This window comes from Phyllobates terribilis, unplaced genomic scaffold (genome assembly GCF_046119375.1).
Source record: "Phyllobates terribilis strain yellow unplaced genomic scaffold, ASM4611937v1 Scaffold_1__5_contigs__length_1240528914, whole genome shotgun sequence".
NCBI classification, from domain to species: domain Eukaryota; kingdom Metazoa; phylum Chordata; class Amphibia; order Anura; family Dendrobatidae; genus Phyllobates; species Phyllobates terribilis.
The window spans coordinates 238,273,460-238,294,731 of record NW_027362761.1 but is presented as its reverse complement, the minus strand read 5'-3'; the positions used below and the strand labels follow the sequence as shown (position 1 = coordinate 238,294,731).

General features: G+C 42.6%; 1 protein-coding gene and 1 long non-coding RNA gene across 3 annotated transcripts in view; one reads left to right on the top strand and one right to left on the bottom strand.

Moving 5' to 3' along the window:
- Positions 1 to 8,089, bottom strand: part of LOC141255813 (uncharacterized) — a 34,102-nt gene extending 26,013 nt beyond the window's left edge. Inside the window, exon 1 of the long non-coding RNA XR_012316801.1 lies at positions 7,836 to 8,089. This is a non-coding gene — a long non-coding RNA (uncharacterized lncRNA). The remainder of the gene's footprint in view (positions 1 to 7,835) is intronic.
- LOC141255734 (uncharacterized) overlaps positions 1 to 21,272 on the top strand; it is a 971,797-nt gene that overhangs the window by 759,039 nt on the left and 191,486 nt on the right. The gene's annotated exons all lie outside the window — the stretch shown is intronic.

Sequence of the window (21,272 nt, the reverse complement as noted above, 5' to 3'; positions counted from 1 at the left end):
GACAGGATGGCGTATGCACAGCTGCAAACCTCTGAAGGACCCTGCATCTTGTTGTTCGGGGGACGTTGGAGGCACAAGCAGCTTCAAAAACTTGTCTGCTGCTATGACAAGGCTTTTTTGCCGCTGCTCTTTCAACCTGACGTAATTGCCTGTAGGAAAGAGTCCTCAATTTGCCCTTATCAGCACGCACACGTGTGTACTGTGAATCAGCTACATACTTCTTGATTGCCAAGACACTTCATCCTGATCATCGCACAATGTTGATTGTAGTCATGCCTTGACCTAAACACTCCACAATTTGTTGCTTCTCAGCAGCCGACACATCCTTTTTCTTTCCCATTTTGGCAGAAAATGTAGGCTGCTTAATAATGTGAGAGAGCCTTCTTAAGTAGTCTTGCCTTTCATTGGACACACCTGCTAAACTAATTAGCACAGGTGTCTGCAATTGCTTACAGTGATATAAAGAGCCCTGACACACATCACCATCAATGAGTTTAACTGACAAACAAACAAATTCTTCCCTTATCACTCCTAACCACTTTTTGCATAATAATTTGGAACGCAGTGTACATGTGCTTTTCCACAAAACACCAGTGGTTCATGTAGTGAATCTTACAGTTCTAACTTGCCAACCGTGGTCTGTATGGAATTGTTCAATAAAGGGCCCAAAATTAAGATAACATAGATGGGAGAGGTCTCTATGAATAGGAATTCCTAAGTATTTGATACCCTGTGAGGGCCAGGCAAAGGGAAAGTTGGACTGGATGGAATCCTATATGGATTTGGGGAGGGAGACATCAAGGGCCTCAGACTTCGCTGCATTGATTTTAAAATTTGACCATGTAACAAAGTGATCTATTTCAGCCATAACAGCATGGATGGATATATGTGATTGAGTGATATATACTAGGACATCATCAGCAAATAGAGAGCACTTGTACTCGGTGCCTCCCACCTCAATCCACCTAATATTGGGGTTATGGCGAATTGATGAGAGCAGGTGCTCCGTCACTAGGATGTATAAGAGAGGGGACAGAGGACATCCCTGCCTTGTCCCATTGGTGATTGTGAAAGGTGATGAAAATGTTCTGACGCACCCCCTGGGCCTTGGGACACCCGGAGCCGGACCCTTTTTGGTGGATGCTGGTGGTTGTAGTCTTCGTGGCGGCGACCCGGTTCCGTGGCTCAGGGCGGTCAAACCAGTGGCGGAACTATTTATGTGGTTTTGATGTTTAAATGTCCGACTACGCCACCCGTGGATTGCGGTCAGAGTGAACCGCCGCTACAGGGCAGACCGCTGAGGCTGGTGTTGTGGGTGCAGCAGAGCATAGCATAACTCCCCACGGGAGGAGTATAGCCTCAGGGCAGTGTATGCGGAGGATGGGGGTGATGGTGCAGGGCAGCAGCAGTAACGACACGGAGTCAGTGATGCAGTCCAGGGCCTTTACTCACAGTTCTAATTATCCAGACCACTTCTGCAGGTAACGGCTGCCCACGTCGTACTGTGCTCACCAGGTGAGGGGCTCAGACAACTCCCAGATAACTTTGGAGCACTTCACAGGACCCCCTTTGTGTGTCCTTTGTCTGGCCTTTCTTACCAACACTTCTGTCCGGCTGCCTCGGGCCTCCTCTTGGTAAACTTGGCGCCAGTTTCCCTGACCCTATGTGGTGCCTTCCTAGCGGCTGTAGCGAGGGGCTGCGCCACATAAAATGTCAGAGCCTCCGGTTTCTAGCTGAGGGTCGTTTCCTGCCTCCACTAGTTCGGGGACCGGTCTCCCCCTTTGGCCTGACCCCTCCACGCAGGTGGATTCGGGCGTGCGGTGGCGACTCGCCCGTCCGCACCCCTGGGATCCCTTCATTCCTCGTTCCTGGAGCCTTCTCCGCTCCTCTTCCTTCCTTCTCCCTCTTCCAGGCCTGGGCCTCTGTTACTAGGCCCGCCTCCGGAGCAGAGCTCATGCAGAGCCCCTGCTCCCTGCCACTTCTGCTCAGACTTCTCTGCACTGAACTAAGATGGTGCCCACCTTTTATACTCCCTTCTCAATGCACCCAGGAACTGCTTCCTCCCTGCTCCTGCACTACAGGGTTCCCCTTCCTCAGTGTTCCCTCCCCCCACTCCAGCCAGGGACAGGGACTGTCGTGCCCATCTCAAGGGCATATTGGTCACCCTGCCCCACGGCATTGTGGTGTAATGCATGCAGGTGTCGGGTCCTGATCCACACTCCATCCTTACCTGAGAGTGAGATATCACACCTCTGGGTGAGGTGCAATACGTCTGTAGCAACCGAGCCCTCAGGGTGCTACAGTTCCATTTATCTTCAGCCTAGGTGACGTATTGTGATACAGCGCCGTGATTTTGGCTATAAAAGGGTCCCCTAGACCCCTACCCCAAGCTTTTTAAGAGAATCATATATGGCGTGCCAGGAGACTCTATGGAATGCTTTCTCAGCATCCAACGAGAGTATCTAATTACAAATTTTTAACTGCATCTAGCCCAGGAAATACTTTGTGCCTAGTAGCAGTGTCTGCTAGTCAGCGGATTATCCCGGCTGTTAAGCAAGCTACACCACCTGTAGTTTGGACACTTAATTTTTTCAAAGGAAATGCTTCGGGACCACGGGATATTCAGTGAAAAGCATCAGGAGGCACCCCAAGGCATAGGGGCTGGGACTGGCAGTAGGATGCCTTACGGTGGACAGCCGAGCTCAATCCTTATAAAAGCTTTTTAACTGCAGCAGCTTTAGTGGACGCTACTGGAGCTGGAATTACGCGGCTGCTGGCATGAGACTTGCCCTCCAATAGATCCTTGTAAATGGATTTAAAGTGTATTCATTCAAATTAGAGAGACAATTTAAATTAAAAAGCTTAGAGCTGCCTCCACCACAGGGGGGCTCGCTCGACCCACCAGCGGACAGGCACCAGTATTGGGAGAGGGGGGCTGGCCATCAGGGTTCACCGCGGCTCTGGCACAAACCCGGCGACACGGAGGTGGCACGGGCAGGAGCGGACTGGCCGTGTCGGCTTCTCACTTTTTGGATTTTAGAAGGGCATGACATGCCTATATCTGTGTCTCCCCCTCCTTTTACTCCTCCACCTCTTTTATTTTCGCATGACTATATGTACTTGTCACTTTTCCATGTGTTAGTTATGTCTTCTGAGCAGTTTGTCAGCTTTTGGACACCTTTGAAGGTGTTTTCTATGTGTTTCTATGTGTTTTTGTTTGCCTGCCATTGGTTTTAACGGTGTTCGAAGGTGTTCGACGAACAGTTCGACGAACAGTTCGGCGAACACAAGGGTGTTCGACGAACCGAACCGAACTCGAACACTACGGGGGTGGCTCAACACTAATATTAATACACTCACACTACATTTCATGCATGTATATATACACATTTAATAAAATATACATGGGAGTGCTTCTGAAGTATTAAAGATGCTTGATATGAATGGGTTGAATTCTGAGACTGCAGTAGTCATTAAAAGTGTAATTTTGTGTTGAATTTGGAGAAACCACTTGTTATATTAGTTGTGTTGAGCTATGTAAATGGTTCTTTTCACTGCTTTATTGCCAACAATAAAGTTTGTACATTTTGCTAATATACCTAATTTGCAATGGGGGTTGAATGATTTTGATTGCAACTGTATTTATTTAAGGTACAAACAAATTTTATTTCGCTTATATTCAAAATTTCGCCTAACTTCAGTCTTAAAATATATCACAGCAATAAAAGATATGTGGTAAAAAATCTAACATACCCTAATCGAGTCCGAACTATGTATATGCTGGTACCTGAATGCTTATAATTTATCCAAAGATTATATAATCAGGTGATTTCATAAAACTTGAGGATATACTGTATATTTTAAATGCTACTCTAAATAATAATTATAATATTAATAACATATTTCACAGCACGTTACAATTCAGAGGGTACATGTACAACCAATATCAGACATTACAGAACAACATATAATTCATCAATTCAAACAAGTGGAGTGAGGTCCCTGCTCGCAAGAGCTTACAATCTATAAGGAAATAGGGGTGACAAAAAAGGTAAAAAGTGCTTGTACAGATCAGCCATTTTTATAATAAATATAATGACATTATCCGGTCATCAGCCAGTGTCGGTCTAAGTACAGTTACCAAGTGCTATTGGGTGCATGGAGGATGTGGAGACAGATGATACAATGGATCAGAATTTGAGGAAAATGTAAGTGAAAACTGAAAACAATTAGATTTAGGTGATGTGATTGGGCTGTCTATAGAGATGTGTTTTTAGGGCACATTTAATTGTGGGAATTAATTAGGTTGAACTGATTAAAAACAACTAGGGCAGGAAGAGAAAATTCTTGGAGACGGGAGTTCAGATTATGGAGTAAATTAGTAATAATCCATAGTGAATTCATACAAAGCATGCTGTATTCACCACTACACGTGCACCCTTGTTTGGCTTCATTCTAGAGTGCTAGAGATCTTCTCTTACTTGGATTGTGACTGTACTGAGGATTTGGACATTAACCGCATTGCACGTATTTGTATACTGCTCATGGTGAAAGGATTGCTTTTATCCTTTGTACATATTAAATGCTAACCTGTTACTTGTTTTACCATGTGTTGTGTGGCTGGTAAGGATTTGCCCCACATTTTGCATACAAAGTTGTCTCAAAATAAAATAACATTTGCCATTTGTTTGTAAAAAATGGCCACTATCTTATTCCTCCCGTTTGTGCATGGAATGATCTTTTTGGACAATTCTATTCAGTAATTTGATGTCATTTTCCATCAAACACAACAATAACCCACAGGTCACCAATGTTAAAATAACTGAAAACAAAAATCATGCAACTTTATTTTTGCTTACATTTATTGAAAAGGCATCCAATAAACTCCTAGCAGAATGTGTGAAACACGAAGGAAGCAAGGTGACTATTCAACTTAGCTTTCCTTGTGTTTACACATGGTGGTATTAGTCCAATGTCATAATTATGGAGCAACAACATGAAAAAGAAGGAATCAGACAAATTCAACATATTTTATGCTCAGAAACAAACAAAATGGAAAAGAACATATTTTGGGATCCGCAGTATTGCTTGAAAGTTTGCAAATAGTGATGAGTAGTGATGTGCGAACGTGCTCAGATAAGGGGTTATCTGAGCACACTCAAGTCCTAACTGAGTATCTTCGGCGTGCTCGGAAAACATGTTCACGTTGCCTTGGCTGCATGTCTCACGGCTGTTCGACAGCTGTAACACATGCAGGGATTGCCTGTTTGTCAGGCAATCTCTGCATGTGTTGCAGCTGTCAAACAGCTGCGAATCATGCAGCTGTGGAGATGCGAACATGTTTTCCGAGCACGCCGAAGATACTCGGTTAGGACTCGAGTGTGCTCTTTTGCTTTGGAACCCCTTACATGAACCAGAACGGGGAGACTTTGATTTAACTCCTTCCAGACATATGACTTACAGTTATGTCATGTCCGGTCCCTGACTTTGATGGTGGCTCGCCAGCCAAGCACACACCTTTCCCGGCAGTTAACGACTGAATTATTCAGTGATCATCTTCCTCTATTCAGCTATCATTTACCTCTAACTCTACCCAAGCTCCGCTCCATCCTTGGCTGTTAACCTGTTAAATACCTCTGTCAATCTATGTGCCTATTGCCGCACCCATAACGTGATCACGGAGCACCAATGGGTTGCCATGACAGCCGGAGGTCTGCTGAAGACCCCTGGTCTGTCATTATGGTACTTCTGTGAAACCAAGACTATACTGGCTTTCATAGGAGACTGTGATTTTTTTTGTATACCTAGCAGTGTTGTAGCAATTATGTGTATACTACCAGCAATCAGATGATCGCAGGTTCAAATCCAAGGGACTAAGAAATACAGTAAACAAAATGTAAAAAAATATGAAAAAATAAATAAACAAATGTTAAATCCACCCCCTTTTGTCGCATTAAAAACAAAGCAATTAAAAAAATATACATATTTGGTATCGCTGCATTCGTAAAAGGCCAATCTATCAAAATATTAAATAAATAATAATAATCTTTTTATTTATATAGCACCAACATATTTTGCAGAGATTTACAATTCAGACAATTTACAGACATTATCGGCACTGTTCCCATTGGAGCTCACAATCTATATTCCCTATCAGTATGTCTTTGGAGTGTGGGAAAAAAATGGAGAACCTGGAGAAAACCCACACAAACGTGGGGAGAACATACAAACTCCTTGCAGATTTTGTCCTTGAAGGGATTTGAACCAAGGACCTCAGTGCTGTAAGACTACAGTAGTTACCACTGAGCCACCGTACTGCCCTAATAATGAATAAATGAATCTGATCGGCAAAAAAATCAAAACGCCAGAATTACGTCTTTTTGGCCACTCAACATTGCAACAAAATGCAATAAGAGGCGATCAAAATCCATATCTACTCAAAAATGGTATCAATAAAAACATCTGCTCAGGGCACAAAAAATAAGCCCTCACGCATCCTCATATCCCCAAAATTGGAAATGTTACAAGTCTTGAAAAATGATGACACATGCTAATTTTTTTTTTTTACAAATTTACAATTTTTTTTCACTACTTAAATGAGAAAAAAAAACTATACATGTTTGGTATCTAAATATATATATGTGGTCAGTGACGCTTGTATATGTAAGGTTAGCTAGCAGCAGAATAAGACAACAACCACAAACTTGTCTAAAATACTCAATCAGACCTATAGTAAATATTCACATTTTAGCTAAAGAACAGTAAAAAGACAGATAGAAAGGGAACAATATTCTTTGATTCTAGCCAGTGGTAACGTGTCTATCTGGCTGTATAGCAATAGGTTTGGAATAATAAAATTGGTGAGCAAGGATTAGTATCTGTGGCTACTGTAGGAAGCTCAATAACTTAGCAGCAATAGGTTCGAGCTGTTCATAAACCCTAGCCATGTGAATTTGGTCCATGCTTGAGGTACTATGTTATATTTGTGGTAAAGCAGAGGCGCTGGAATAGTGCATATCATTGGCAGTTTATAATATGGCCAGCAGCTACGTGATGTTGGGTCAAACTTGAGGTAGTATGTTGTATTTGAAATATAAAAGAGGCACTGGAACAGTGTTAACATATATTCATCATCAGACCATCAGACTTTTGGGGTTATCACTGCACCAAACAATAAAACTTTCCCAGTCCTTATCTATGAACTGCTAAAATATTTACAGCCAGAAGTGTTTATCTCTCGCATAGAAATAGCTCTACTTTTCATCACCTGTCTCATCTATTGCATTATTTATGTGTCCTATTGTGTATAAATATGTGACTCTTCAGATTTTGGGTTATACTAGCCTGATGAAGAGACCTGAGTAGTCTCGAAAGCTTGCAATCTGTTACCATCTTTTCAGTTAGCCATTAAAAAGTATCAACCACTGAGGACTCTCAAATCTAAATATTTTTCTATCTACTGCCTAACACAGTACAAATATATATATATATATATATATATATATATATATAAAAAATATTTTTTTTTCCCTATAACATATATTCACTCACAGTATATATTCCCTCTGTATAGACTACTATCATCGTGGTTTAAAAGGCACAGTCTCAATAACAGAGTATAGGTATGGTAGAACCAACACTATACACAGAAGTAGAGGGTGTATAATAGCTAGCAATAATAATGGTTCACATCTGTAGTCAGTGCTTTAAAATGCATCATATTAGTTGTATTGGACAAACACTCAATTTAGACATACATGGTAGTGGAGTGTTTTACATTGCGATGCTCATTGGCTTATGTGCTTGTAGAGGTGAAAGACGTTCGCGTTCTATACCTTGTAGTGGAGACCGGTCAGTTCTCGAGATTGAAGCAGTTTCATTAATAAGAAGCTTGAGGAGCGTTGCCCCAGACAGTGGCATACGCTCCGTGTGACTCCTCCGGTAGTCAGCAAGTAAACGCTGGGTACACAGGACCTTCGTGAAGTTATGCAGTCACATAGTCAAAGCCGGTAAGAGCCTCGGTAAGGACCAAACTTCATCCTACGTGTTCCGGAAAAACAACGGTTTCCTTCATCAGGGGTGGTCCTTTGTTTGCAGGTAGTGCTTTAAATAAGGTTGATAATGTAAATCAGGTGCAAATGTCAATTGAAGTAATGTCAGTTGAAATGCAAATAGCTCTACTTAGCTATTCAAGTCCCTTGATCTCAATGTGTCCAATTTAAATTATCTAGCGGCTTTCTGCACAGGACATTTGTATAATAAAATCACCATTGTGCCAATGAGGACCCATGATTTTCCAAAAAAATGCTTAGATAGGGGATGGTCACTAAATTTATTCCTAATATTGCACAAGTGTTCGCTAATCTTTTTATCCATAGTAAATAACCCCTTTAGTGTTACAAGTTATATGATCCAAGATTTTATATTCTATAGCTCCTTTTTAAAGGGCCAGTTGTTTTTTAGTATGTAATGTTAGACATACATTTTGCATGAAAAAAAACCTTCTAAATTGGTAAAAGAGAAGGAAGTCTTTTTCTGTGCCTGGGGTTCACGTACTGAGAAGGCGATTACATTTCCAAGGTTACGGGCCTTAAATATAAACCTGGGGTGGTTTGGGAATTTATCCCCAATAATCTTGTCATGTTTTGGTGTTCCAATGTTTTTTTACAATTTTTTTTCAAAATGTTTACATTCTAATTGAATGGAATGATAATGGGCACATCCAAAGTATCCATATTTGTTTTATCCACAAATTTTGAGTTATAGAGAAGGTCTATAAAATTTGTTTTATACTGCTATGTGAACGGAAAAATAAAAAAACGTATGGCTCTTGGAAGAAGGGGAGGAAAAAGCGAAAATGGATATTGGCCGCTGTGTGAAGGGGTTAAAGCAGCTCTAGCTTCTGTTCCAACAGACCGGCAACACATACATATTACAAAATCAGCTCCCATGTGAAAGGGGTTATGTGGTGGGAGAAAATAGCCTTAAGCTTAATATTATAAAAAAAAAACATTCTGGTTTCCTGCCTTCTTCACCGATGCTAGAAAACAGATGAAAAGCAGAGGTTATTGTTCAGCGCTGTTTCAATGTGCTGGGTGGGGTGGCATCACAGTGTTGCAACCCTGTACAAAAACCTAATTGATTTTCACATGTCACTTTTTCATTACATAATTTGCTTTTACATTGTCTTAAAAAGATTTTTTTTTTCTAAATAAAGTGATGCTTTGCAATCTTCTGTTCCTCTATTCACAAGTGGGGACCTTTTTTCTGCCAAGGACCATTTGGATAAGTATACCATCCTTGGGGGCCATGGAAAATTACACTGGAGACAGTGGGGTGTGGCATATACATCACTGGAGACCCTGGGCTGGGGCTTATACATCACTGGAGACACTGTGCTGGGCCATATATATCACTGGAGACCCTGTGCTGGGGCTTATACAGTGGGGAAAAAAAGTATTTAGTCAGCCACCAATTGTGCAAGTTCTCCCACTTAAAAAGATGAGAGGCCTGTAATTGACATCATAGGTAGACCTCAACTATGAGAGACAAAATGAGAAAACAAATCCTGAAAATCACATTGTCTGATTTGGAAAGAATTTTTTTCAAATTTTGGTGGAAAATAAGTATTTGGTCAATTACAAACAAGAAAGATTTCTGGCTCTCAGAGACCTGTAACTTCTTCTTTAAGAGGCTCCTGTGTCCTCCACTCATTACCTGTAGTACTGGCACCTGTTTGAACTGGTTATCAGTATAAAAGACACCTGTCCGCAACCTCAAACAGTCACACTCCAAACTCCACTATTGTGAAGACCAAAGAGCTGTCGAAGGACACCAGAAACAAAATTGTAGCCCTGCACCAGGCTGGGAAGACTGAATCTGCAATAGGCAAGCAGTTTGGTGTGAAGAAATCAACTGTGGGAGCAATAATTAGAAAATCGAAGACATACAAGACCACTGATAATCTCCCTCGATCTGGGGCTCCACACAAGTTCTCACCCCGTGGGGTCAAAATGATCTCAAGAACGGTGAGAAAAAATCCCAGAACCACACGGGGGGACCTAGTGAATGACCTGCAGAGAGCTGGGACCAGCGTTACACAGGCTACCATCAGTAACACAATACGTCACCAGGGACTCAGAACCTGCAGTGCCAGATGTGTCCCCCTGCTTAAGCCATTACATGTCCGGGCCCGACTGAAGTTTGCTAGAGAGCATTTAGATGATCCAGATGAGTATTGTGAGAATGTCATATGGTCAGATGAAACCAAAGTTAAACTGTTTGGTAGAAACACAACTCGTCGTGTTAGGAGGAGATAGAATGCTGAGTTGCATCCAAAGAACCCCATACCTACTGTGAAGCATGGGGGTGGCAACATTATGCTTTGGGGCTGTTTCTCTGCCAAGGGACCAGAACGACTGATCCATGTACATGAAAGAATGAATGGGGCCATGTATCATGAGATTTTGAGTGCAAACGTCCTTCCTTCAGCAAGGGCATTGAAGATGAAACGTGGCTGGGTCTTTCAGCATGACAATGATTCCAAGCACACCACCAGGGCAACGAAGGAGTGGCTTTGTAAGAAGCATTTCAAGGTCCTGGAGTAACCTAGCCAGTCTCCAGATCTAAACCCTATAGAAAACCTTTAGAGGTAGTTGAAAGTCTGTGTTGCCCAGCGACAGCCCCAAAACATCACGGCTCTAGAGGAGATCTGCATAGAGGAATGGGCCAACATACCAGCAACAGTGTGTGCCAATCTTGTGAAGACTTACAGAAAACATTTGACCTCTGTCATTGCCAACAAAGGATATATAACAAAGTATTGAGATGAACTTTTGTAATTGACCAAATACTTATTTTCCACCAGAATTTGAAAAAAAATTCTTTACAAATCAGACAATGTGATTTTCAGGATTTGTTTTCTCATTTTGTCTCTCATAGTTGAGGTCTACCTATGATGTCAGTTACAGGCCTCCCTCATCTTTTTAAGTTGGAGAACTTGCACAATTGCTGGCTGACTAAATATTTTTTCCCCCACTGTACATCACTGAGGAATATACATGACTTAGCTGTGTAGAAAGGCAAAATTAGCAATTGTAAGTACACAGTGGTATATGATATGATGATTGCAATATATTAAGAGGATAACAACTTTGATGGGAGTTCTTTGTTAAGTACAATATATGCAAACTACCTTACTGCTAGCTTAAGCCAATGTCTGTCCAAAAATGAATAAAGAATTGAAAGGATATGTGCACCCGAAGTCTATATGATGTGCGAAACTACCGAGTTTTTCAAGAAAAAGATGTTTCACCGAGCGTCTAAATTTTTTTCTAAAGCATCTTTTTAAGCTTATTTCCTAAGCGTTTTTTCAATGTTGTAGACCACTGACATTTTATGAGCATTTTCCAGCATTTTTGTGCATCTTTTGAACTGGTATTTTCCAGATTTTTTTTACTCTATTCCACATTGAAAAAAAAAATACAGGTTTATTTATTTATTAATTTTACTCACTTATATATTGCCATTAATTCCACAACGCTTCACAGACATTTTCATCACTGTCCCTATTGGAGCTCACAATCTAGATTCCCTCTCAGTTCATCTTTGGAGTGTGGGAGGAAAATGGAATACCTGAAAGAAACTCACAGAAGCACAGTGAGAACATAAAAACTCTTTGCAGATATTGTCTTTCATGGAATTTTAATAATGTACCTTAGTGTTGCAAAACTACAGTGCTAACCACTAAGCCACCATGAAGCCCTTTTAAAGACCAAATGCTGGCAAAAAAAATTCAAAAAGATGCCCAGACTTATTTCAGGCATCTTTTGAGCCTTTCATTTGACTTGTATTATCAAGTATAGAAAGTATAGAAACATATATAGCATCTTCAAAGTGGAAAACACCTGAAAAATGGTCAACTCACTTCTTTTAACCACTTTGCATCTTTGGAAACCTGAAGTAGTCAAAAGACTGAACATATGAACAACAAGTCATTTTTACATAGAAATGTATATGTTCATTCTTTTGAGCATTTAGTTAGCGCTTTTTCAGACGGAGAAGAGTTTGCATGAAGAAGATTTTGTGTGCATATTCCCTAAATTGTAATACAATTGGCTACAAAATTTAATTTGTCTCCTTTAGGTTTAGAGGTTTTTTTTTATTTTTCTTATGGGCTGACACTTAGGGGTAGTTCTACTGCTCTGTTACATTCAGATGATTTGATGAAAATTGAATATATTTAGAATCTTATGAAATTTGCAGGTCTTAACGAATTCAAATAGTTTGATGCCTGACATGATTTTATACATTGCTGAATGTTGCATTAGCCACGGCTCATGAGCCAGAAGGCTCATGTGACCTTAACCACTAATGCTTCCCCATAATGCCTTGCAGCTATCACATCACATGATATAATGCAGCCACTTAGAAGGAATTATCAGAGCAGTAAGCTAGAATTGTGAGAAGATAACAGAACTCGCAGTTCAGCAAGAGAGATAGGAGGCAAGAGCCCTAAAACATTGAACAAATACTCCACACAGTAATGTACCGTACATCTACGGCAGTGAAAATGTTAAGTGTAGTAGTCTGTCAATTGAGAGGGTGGGAGAGAGAAAAAAGAAGTGCTAGCCAGCCTCAGTGTGATTTATTAATAAGATGTAGATGCATAGCTGGCATTTGTCCTGCTGCATTTGAATTACAATTACATTTTTTTTCTTCATTCTTAATGCATTAGAAAGCAGCAGTAATCCAGTACAATTTTGCTTACAGAAAAAAAGATCTGAAATTAGGGTCAGAGACAATATTTTCACAAGCGGCTGTACTTAGTTTGTGCATTTCTAGTCAGTCCTTTTTGTTAAAGGGGATTGTTGAAAATTAAATTTCCCAAAACCCAGGCATTTACCAGCACCTGTCTACCTTACAAAATGTGCATGTGACATACTCGCGCGTACAATTCTTTACATCTGTTTTACTTGTCAAATGTCACACCAATAAAGTGCCTTGTTGTAGTTACCGGCTTTTGGATTCATACCTACCGATCATTTATTGTGGAATTTTTGAAAGGGGGTTGAATTTTGCTGAAAACTAAATTTAAAAATTTAGATGTATAATTATGCATAGCTGTTTCTGCTCATCTGTTTTACTGTTCAATTTGACAACAGTACATGCTACAAGTATGTATAACATCATACTGCTGTTACTTACATGAGTGAGGTCCCATATATTTCATAACGCCCTTCACTTTCTCCCACTAATACGCTTGCGCTTGCTGAAGTTAAAGAAGGCTAATTATGATTTGGATTTGGTAGTGCTACTGCCCGGATGGTTGGTGCCAGTGGTAGTGGTGGTGCTTCTGCTACTGTTAGCAATCTTAGCCAGGGAATTATTTTTTTCTTTTATACTGCTCCATCCATTACTATTGCTACTTTATCTTTTACCATACAGCGAAGGAAATAATTATTTGATCCCTTGCTGTTTTTGTAAGTTTGCCCACTGACAAAGACATGAAAAGTCTATAATTTATAGGGTAGGTTCATTTTAACATTGAGAGAAAGAATATCCCAAAAAAAATCAAGAAAATCACACTGTATAAATTAGATAAATTTATTTGCATTTTGCAGTGAGAAATAAGTATTTGATCCCTCTGACAAACAACACTTAATACTTGGTGGCAAAACCCTTGTTGGCAAGCACAGCAGTCAGACGTTTTTTGTAGTTGATGAGGTTTGCGCACATGTCAGGAGGAATTTTGGTCCACTCCTCTTTGCAGATCATCTCTAAATCATTAAGATTTTGAGGCTGTCGCTTGGCAACTCGGAGCTTCAACTCCCTCCATAAGTTTTCTTTGGGATTAAGGTCTGGAGACTGCCTAGGCCACTCCATGACCTTAATGTGCTTCTTTTTGAGCCACTCCTTTGTTGCCTTGGCTGTATGCTTTGGGTCATTGTCTTGCTGGAAGACCCAGCAGCGACCCATTTTTAATGTCCTGGCGGAGGGAAGGAGGTTGTCACTCAGGATTTTATGGTACATGGCTCCATCCATTCTCCCATTGGTGCGGTAAAGTAGTCCTTAGCAGAGAAACACCCCCAAAACATAATTTTTCCACCTAAATGCTTGACAGTGGGGACGGTGTTCTTTGGGTCATAGGTAGAGATGAGCATTGTTCGACTCGAACTGTTCGCCAATCTCAAATTCGAGCTGTTTTGGGCGGTGCTCGAGCCGTTCGGCGAACACGAACGATTTGAGAAAAATTTGAGGTTATGTTCGATAACTGTTCGTGCACGAAAATCATAACTGGATTTTTTCTCAGTAATGATGAAAATTAATGTTAATACGCAGTTTGAGTGTACAGCGGGGTGGGGGGAGGGGCAGGGGATGGATCTCTGCAGGAATAATGAAGATCTCCATTTTTTTTTCTCTTTCCCGCATTTACAGTGGGGAGGTGCAATCTGTCAGCCTATCAGCAGCGCACACACGGAGCGAAGTGCTTTTTTTCACACAAGCAAGGGCATGTGTCATTGGCAGTGTATGTCACATGTCCTTGCCCTATAAGACCAAGCCATTTTCCCCGTCGCCACCATTTTCTCACTGCTGCAGCTGCGTGTTAGACAGCACCGCTGTTGCTGTGTGCGCTATTACCTTGTTAATTTCAAGCCAATTTTCGCACAAATCTACAGATAGCTTGGGAGTAGGGAATAGTTGTGATTGCAGTCCTTTTAAGGACTAGGTTACAGCATTTCCTACGACTTTTATCAGGCAGGTCTGTGCTCTTAAATAGATAGATTGTGGGAGTAAAGACTAATTGTAATTGCAGTCCTTTTCAGGACTAGGTTACATCAGTTCCTATCAGTTTTTGCCAGGCAGGTCTGTGCCAGTGCTGTGCAAGTTTTTTTCACAGCATTTGGCTGAATCTAGCAAAGCTAATCCTTTTTGGCCTATTGCAGAGTGTGTTAGTCAGTGGAGTAGCCTATCTGTGTTGCAAGATATACCACCTGTGTATAGAATACCAATTTTTTTACTGCACCTAGTGAAGTAAAATCTTTTGGGCATAGCATCATTCTATTAGTCCATCTATACTGACCTCCATCAGGTTGCAAATTGAATATAATTTTTTTCTGCATCTAGCTCTGAAAAAATATTTGAGCTTCTAGCAGTGTGTGGGACTTGTTCTATTAGTCCATCTATACTGACCTCCATCAGGTTGCAAACTGAATATAATTTTTTTCTGCATCTAGCTCTGAAAAAATATTTGGCCTTCTAGCAGTGTGTGGGACTTGTTCTATTAGTCCATCTATACTGACCTCCATCACGCTGCAAATTCAAAATAATTTTTTGTCTGCATCTAGCTCTGAAAAAATATTTGGCCTTCTAGCAGTGTGTGGGACTTTCTCTATTAGTCCATCTATACTGACCTCCATCAGGTTGCAAATTAAAAATAATTTTTTGTCTGCATTTGGCTCTGAAAAAATATTTGGCCTTCTAGCAGTGTGTGGGACTTTCTCTATTAGTCCATCTATACTGACCTCCATCAGGTTGCAAATTCAAAATAATTTTTTGTCTGCATCTAGCTCTGAAAAAATATTTGGCCTTCTAGCAGTGTGTGGGACTTTCTCTATTAGTCCGTCTATACTGACCTCCATCAGGCTGCAAATTAAAAATAATTTTTTTCTGCATCTACCTCTGAAAAAATATTTGACCTTCTAGCTGTGTGTGGGACTTGTTCTATTAGTCCATCTATACTGACCTCCATCAGGTTGCAAACTGAAAATAATTTTTTGTCTGCATCTAGCTCTGAAAAAATATTTGGCCTTCTAGCAGTGTGTGGGACTTTCTCTATTAGTCCATCTATACTGACCTCCATCAGGTTGCAAACTGAATATATTTTTTTTCTGCATCTACCTCTGAAAAAATATGTGGGCTTCTAGCTGTGTGTGGGACTTGTTCTATTAGTCCATCTATACTGACCTCCATCAGGTTGCAAACTGAATATAATTTTTTTCTGCATCTACCTCTGAAAAAATATTTGGGCTTCTAGCTGTGTGTGGGACTTGTTCTATTAGTCCATCTATACTGACCTCCATCAGGTTGCAAGTTGAATATAATTTTTTTCTACATCTAAACCAGCCAATAGTTTTGGCCTAATACCACAGTTTGGCCACTCAGCTCTGCTCGGTTCCCATCCATTGTTTTTTTGTGCAAACAACTCCAGAGTTGTGAATTAGTTAACCACCAAAATGAGTGGAAAAAGGCCTGCTGCTGGTGGAAAGGGGAATAGGCGTGTTGGGAAGGGGAAAAAAGGTTGTGTCCGTGGGGTAGGTGTTAAAGCAACAGTAACATCTGCAGAAGAAAGGCCATCTTCCAGCCAAACTAAAATGTCTACTTCTTTTAGCGGACAATGTGATAAGATCCCTTTCTTACGGCCACGCCAATCGCCACAAATTCCAGATGAGGCACAAAAACAGCAGGTGCTTCAACGGATATCAAGTGCTCCTTTAAGTGGGCTCTCCTCCACATCAACTTCAACATCACAAATACTCCAGTCCTCAAAGGTGTCACCCCAATCGCACTTGCTTCCTCACAGCTCCCAAATCTCCAGCTGCCTGTCTGAGTATGAGGTAGAACAGATGGTTGAGTCTGCAGAGCTGTTTACTCATACTATAGCCTGGGAATCAGAGGTCGACTCCAGTGCTTCTGTGAATCCAGACGAGGAAATGATCTGCACTGATGCCCAGAATCTTTATGAGTCGGATCCAGGACCAGACGCAGAAGGTTCTGACCATAATGTAGACCCTCATTCCCAAACTGTAACTCCTGTTGGTGGAGACAATGAGGAAGACGATGATGAGACTCAAATACCTGATTGGAGCGACAACTTTAGTTTTTTGTCAGGGCAGGAACAGGTTGGCTCTGAGGACGACGGGTGTGATAACGCACAGGGTGATGATGATGAGGTTGGAGATCCCACTTACTGTCAACCCACAGTCAGCCAAGAGATGAGGTCAGCAGAGGAGGTGGAGGAAGATGCTAGTGACGACGAGGTCAGGTTGCGCCTTCCTGGACAGAGACGTAGTACTGGAAGCACGTCAACAACTGCATCCTCAAACACAACTCTGCCTCTCACCACAAGTCGTGGTGGCTCTTCAGGTCGCATGGGTGCTAAGCCTTGCATAGCCTGGGCATTTTTTCAGATCGATAAAGATGACCCAACTCGTGTTATCTGTAACATTTGTCAGCAAAAGCTAAGTAGAGGCCAAAAAATACATAGTTTGAGTACTTCATGCATGAACCGGCACATGGACATGAAGCATAAGTTGCAGTGGGAAGCTCAGTGTGCTACAATGCGGCCTAGCCGGCCGGGCCAACCACCGTCTGCCATATCTTGTGCATCCGCGGCCTCTTCATCCTCTGTGACTGGGGGGACAGCAGTCACACCTGTTTTGGGGCGCAGACTTGCCACCTCTTTACCCGCAACAGCCAGCGTGATTGGCAGGTCATCATTTTCTTTGGAGGTGGTAACACCAGCTGGTGTTGAGCGCTGTCCGACATCGATAGCACCACCTTTGGATCAAGGCAACCTAACATGTCCGCCTGCATCTTCCTCACAGACCGGCAGTTTGCCGGGGACACCCTTATCAACCCCGTCTAAGCACAATAGCCAGCCCTCGGTCCCTCAGATGTGGACAAGTAAAAGACCATTTCCTCCTAGCCATGTGAAAGCTAAGAGGTTGAATTTCACCATCTGCAAGCTCTTGGCTACAGAAATGCTGCCTTTCCGCCTGGTGGACACAGAGGATTTTCGAGACCTTATGTCCGTCGCAGTGCCCCAGTACCAGATGCCCAGTCGGCACTACTTCTCAAAGAAAGGTGTGCCTGCGCTCCACCAGCATGTCGCACACAACATCACCGCTTCTTTGAGAAACTCTGTGTGTGACAGGGTGCATTTCACCACAGACACTTGGACGAGTAGGCATGGACAGGGGCGTTACATGTCGCTGACTGGGCACTGGGTAACTATGGTGACAGCAGGACAAGGGGCTGCTGTCCAAGTCTTGCCGTCCCCACGAGTTGTGCGTCAATCCTCTTTATGTCAAAGTTCCTCCACTGCTTCTGCCTCCTCAACCTCCTCTCGGTCTTCCACCTGCACCCAAAGCCTGTCTGGTCATGCCACAAGCTTTCTAACTGCGCAGAAGGGATCCTGCACACCTCCTTACTATGCTGGCAGTAGGGCTCAACGTCATCAGGCGATTTTTACTTTGAAATGTCTGGGAAATGTGAGTCACACAGCTGAGGAGTTGTGGTCAGCTCTGGAGAACCAATTTCATGAATGGTTGTCTCCACTGGACCTGAAACCAGGGAAGGCCATGTGCGACAATGCTGCAAACCTGGGTGCGGCCCTTCGCCGGGGCAATGTCACACACGTGCCTTGTATGGCTCACGTGTTGAACCTGGTTGTCCAGCAATTTTTAGCCCACTATCCCAGACTAGATGGCCTTCTGCAGAGGGCACGGTCGCTGTGTGCTCACGTCCGCCGTTCGCATCCCGCAGCTCAGCGACTTACATCTTTACAGAAGTCGTTGGGCCTGCCACTTCACCGGCTAAAATGCGATGTGCCTACCCGGTGGAATTCAACTCTGCACATGTTGCAGCGACTGTGGCAGCACCGACAAGCCCTGGTGCAATACGTTCTGACGTATAGCCTGGGCCAACGAGATCCAGAGGTGGGGCAAATCACGCTGGAGGAGTGGTCTCAGATCAGGGACCTATGCACCCTTCTGCACAGTTTTGAAATGGCGACGAAGATGTTTAGTGCTGACGATGCCATTATCAGCATGACTATTCCGGTGATTTACATGCTGGAGCACATGTTAAACAGAATTCGGAGTCAGGTGGTGGCACAAGAGGAGGTGGAGGAAGTAGAGGAGGAGGAGTTGTATGCAGAAGGGCTAACATCTGCAAGGTCCAGACGGTCGGCAGCACCAAGGCGGCAGGCATGTGAGGGTGGGGGAGATGGTTTTACCAGGGCGCATGGTAGCAGCCAAACTAGTGAGGAAGGTGCAGGAGCCCAAGAAGAAGTGGAGGATGAACTGATGGAAGACTCATCAGATGAGGGAGACCTTGATCACATTTCTGTTGTGCGAGGTCGGGGGGAGAGGACAGAGGAAGGAAGCATGATTGTTACCTCGCCACCAACACAACAGGGACTTGGTGCTCCTGGATGCGCAACACACATGAGTGCCTTCTTGCTGCACTACCTGCAACATGACCCTCGAATTGTGAGAATTAGAAATAATCCTGACTACTGGGTTGCCACACTGTTAGATCCCCGGTACAAAAGTAAATTTGCAGAAATTATTCCTGCCATAGAAAGGGATGCACGCATGCAGGAGTATCAGCAGAGACTGTTGCAGAATCTTACATGTGCTTTTCCACAAAACACCAGTGGTGCACGTAGTGAATCTCACAGTTCCAACTTGCCAACCGTGGGACTGTCAAGTGTTCAGCACTCAAACCGTAACAGAACCACAGTATCTGTTGGTAACATCAATTTTGCGGAATCATTTCACCACTTTTTTAGCCCATCCTTTGCAAGGCCACAGGAGACAAGAAGTCTGACACATAGTCAACGCCTAGAGACGATGGTACAGGAGTATCTCCAAGTAAACATTGAAGCCATGACTGTGTCACTGGACCCTTGCTCTTTTTGGGCTTCCAATCTGGATAAATGGCCGGAGCTAGCCACTTACGCCTTGGAGATCTTGTCATGCCCCGCAGCCAGCGTTCTGTCTGAACGTGTGTTCAGCGCTGCTGGTGGTGTGCTGACAGATAAGCGCACGCGGCTCTCCACTGATAATGTAGACAGACTCACGTTCATAAAGATGAACAAATCATGGATCCGAAACGACTTTTCTACCCCTGTGTCATCCTGGGGAGAGTAAAAGCTTGATGATTGGTTAAAATCACCCTACCAACCGTTTTAAGCTTTCAAATTACTAATCATGTTTATCTGTATCTTGGCTGGAAAATAATTTGGGCTTTGTAGCAGTGTGCAGCACTGATTCTATTAGGCCATCTATAATAAGCTCCACCAGATTTAAAATTACTAATCATGTTTATCTGTATCTTGACTGGAAAATAATTTGGGCTTTGTAGCAGTGTGCAGCACTGATCCTATTAGGCCATCTATACTAAGCTCCACCAGATTTAAAATTAATAATAATTTTTAGCTGCATCTAGCCCGGAAAATTAGTTTGGGGCTCCGAGATGCGCAAGACACATAAGTGCCTTCTTGCTGCACTACCTGCAACATGACCCTCATATTGTCAGAATTCGAAGTAATCATGACTACTGGGTTGCCACACTCTTAGATCCCCCAAACTTTTCGATCAACCTTTTCATTTTAATAAAGACCAAATAAATGGTCATTTTTGAAATTATAAGCATTAGCAGGTTATTAGAAACTGAAATCAAACAGTTTTCAACTCAAAACTTTATTCTAGGTGATGTTACATTTTCACATAGGACCCCTTGTTCGAAAGGAGCTTCTGAACTCTCTCGTCCATTGAATTTGTCAGGTTTTGGATGGTTTCTGCTTCAATTGTTTTGCATGAGGTGAGCTGTTGCTTAGATGTGAACTGCCTCCCGCCATCATAGACACTCCTTTTGATGATGCTCCAGAGGTTCTGAATGGGGTAGAGGTCAGGGGAGCATGGGGGTCACACCATAAGTTTGTCCCCTTTTATGCCCATATCAGCCAGAGATGCAGATGTTTTATGTGCAGCATGAGATGGTGCATTAACATGCAAAAAAATGATCTTGCTGTGAAATACACGGTTCTTCTTCTTGAACCATGGCAGGAAGTGCTGTTTGAGAAAATCCACATACATTATGGAGTTCATCTTTAGCGCCTTCAGGGATCCTAAAGGGGCCGACAATCTGATTCCAGCCCAAAACATTACTCCACCTCCTCCTTGTTGGCGCTGTAGCCGTGTTTGCGTGGGGTGTCCATCAACCAGCCATCCTCCACTCCATCCATCTGGACCATCGAGCGCTGCACGGCACTCATCTGTGAACAAAACAGTTTTAAAATCAGTCTTCATGTAATGTTTGGCCCACTGGAGCCGTTTCTGCTTGTGTGAAGTGGATAGAGGAGGTCGACAGGATGGCGTATGCACAGCTGCAAACCTCTGAAGGACCCTGCATCTTGTTGTTCGGGGGACGTTGGAGGCACCAGCAGCTTCAAAAACTTGTCTGCTGCTATGACAAGGCTTTTT